Below are 2,500 nucleotides of genomic sequence, written 5' to 3' on the forward strand. Positions count from 1 at the left end.
GTCACCCGTCAACATGCAACCATCACAAACTGGAAGAACAACCATATCCATAGGGACCAACTCCAGGAACATGATGCCCGCATGCCTATTGCCACTGCAAAAAGTGCACGCGTTGTTGGAAAAATCCAACGCTGGTTCACCGTTTTATAACTCTCCTCACACCTCAACAAGAACAAAGTCACCCGGGAGCACTTAAAATCGAGAGGGACAAAGGAAAATGCACCCAATAGACCCTGCCCATGCATCGTTGATGCAAGAATAAGCCACGCCACGATGCCCACAAATTTCCGAGGGACGCACCGAGACTCGGCCGAAGTCGGCCAACATTCGGTTTCTGGATAATTGACGAATCAATAAACCCAATGCCATGGAAAACCAAGCCACACAAGTGAGGGGAGACTTGCATGAGCATGGGGGAGGGGCCCCAAGGCAGCACCGCACCTCCCACTGTGGGCGTGGTTGGTGAGGTGCAGCCCCCCCCTATAATAGGTTATTATGCAAAAGCCAAAATTGTAGTAGTAGATACCTTTTTTCTGAGCAGACATAAGTCCATATCGGGACCTAGAGATCGAATTTTGACGTGATTTTTTGCAGGGAGGCTCACAAACACAATATATTCACGTCCACAAAGTTTTAGATTTTTTCTCCAAGGGATGAATTTTTAATGAATTTTTGAATCGGCAGATTATGAAAAACCGGGGAAAATAGAAAAAGGCACCTAGAGATCGAATTTTGACCTGATTTTTTGCAGGCATTCACACAAAATAACACCAAATGTGTCTGCAAAGTTTCGTTACATTTCCCCAAGGGAATGATTTATAATGAATTTTTCTCCGAATCATCGCACCATGGTGCACCTTGATGCCCACCTTGGTGCCTCTTGATACCCACCTTGGTGCTTCTTGATACCCACCTTGGTGCCTCTTGGTGCCTCTTGGTGCCCACCTTGGTGCCTCTTGATGCCCACCATGGTGCACCTTGATGCACACCTTGGTGCCTCTTGGTGCCTCTTGGTGCCCACCTTGGTGCCTCTTGATGCCCACCATGGTGCACCTTGATGCACACCTTGGTGCCTCTTGATGCCCACCTTGGTGCCTCTTGATACCCACCTTGGTGCCTCTTGATGCCCACCTTGGTGCCTCTTGATACCCACCTTGGTGCCTCTTGGTGCCCACCTTGGTGCCTCTTGCTACCCACCATGGTGCCTCTTGGTGCCCACCATGGTGCCTCTTGGTGCCCACCATGGTGCACCTTGATGCACACCTTGGTGCCTCTTGATGCCCACCTTGGTGCCTCTTGATGCCCACCTTGGTGCCTCTTGATACCCACCTTGGTGCCTCTTGGTGCCCACCATGGTGCCTCTTGGTGCCCACCATGGTGCACCTTCATGCACACCTTGGTGCCTCTTGATGCCCACCTTGGTCCCTCTTGATACCCACCATGGTGCACCTTGGTGCCTCTTGGTGCCCACCTTGGTGCCTCTTGATGCCCACCATGGTGCACCTTGATGCCCACCTTGGTGCCTCTTGGTGCCCATCATGGTGCCTCTTCATGCCCACCCTGGTGCCTACCTGGTGCGTTTTTATGCACCCTGGTGCCCTCCTGGTGCGTTTTTATGCACCCTGGTGCCCTCCTGGTGCGTTTTTATGCACCCTGGTGCCCTCCTGGTGCGTTTTTATGCACCATGGTGCCTACTTGGTGCGTTTTTCGCACCCTGGTGCCCTCCTGGTGCGTTTTTATGCACCCTGGTGCCCTCCTGGTGCGTTTTTATGCACCCTGGTGCCTACTTGGTGCGTTTTTATGCACCATGGTGCCCTCCTGGTGCGTTTTTATGCACCATGGTGCCCTCCTGGTGCGTTTTTATGCACCATGGTGCCCTCCTGGTGCGTTTTTCGCACCCTGGTGCCCTCATGGTGCGTTTTTATGCACCATGGTGCCCTCTTGGTGCGTTTTTCGCACCATGGTGCCCTCTTGGTGCGTTTTTCGCACCATGGTGCCCTCTTGGTGCGTTTTTATGCACCATGGTGCCCTCTTGGTGCGTTTTTCGCACCCTGGTGCCCTCCTGGTGCGTTTTTATGCACCCTGGTGCCCTCCTGGTGCGTTTTTATGCACCCTGGTGCCTACTTGGTGCGTTTTTATGCACCATGGTGCCCTCCTGGTGCGTTTTTCGCACCCTGGTGCCCTCCTGGTGCGTTTTTATGCACCCTGGTGCCCTCCTGGTGCGTTTTTATGCACCCTGGTGCCCTCCTGGTGCGTTTTTATGCACCATGGTGCCCTCCTGGTGCGTTTTTCGCACCCTGGTGCCCTCCTGGTGCGTTTTTATGCACCATGGTGCCCTCCTGGTGCGTTTTTATGCACCCTGGTGCCCTCCTGGTGCGTTTTTATGCACCATGGTGCCCTCCTGGTGCGTTTTTCGCACCCTGGTGCCCTCCTGGTGCGTTTTTATGCACCATGGTGCCCTCCTGGTGCGTTTTTATGCACCATGGTGCCTACCTGGTGC

Source organism: Abrus precatorius, unplaced genomic scaffold (assembly GCF_003935025.1).
Source record: "Abrus precatorius isolate BTA unplaced genomic scaffold, Abrus_2018 Scaffold1, whole genome shotgun sequence".
In the NCBI taxonomy this organism is placed as follows: Eukaryota; Viridiplantae; Streptophyta; class Magnoliopsida; order Fabales; family Fabaceae; genus Abrus; species Abrus precatorius.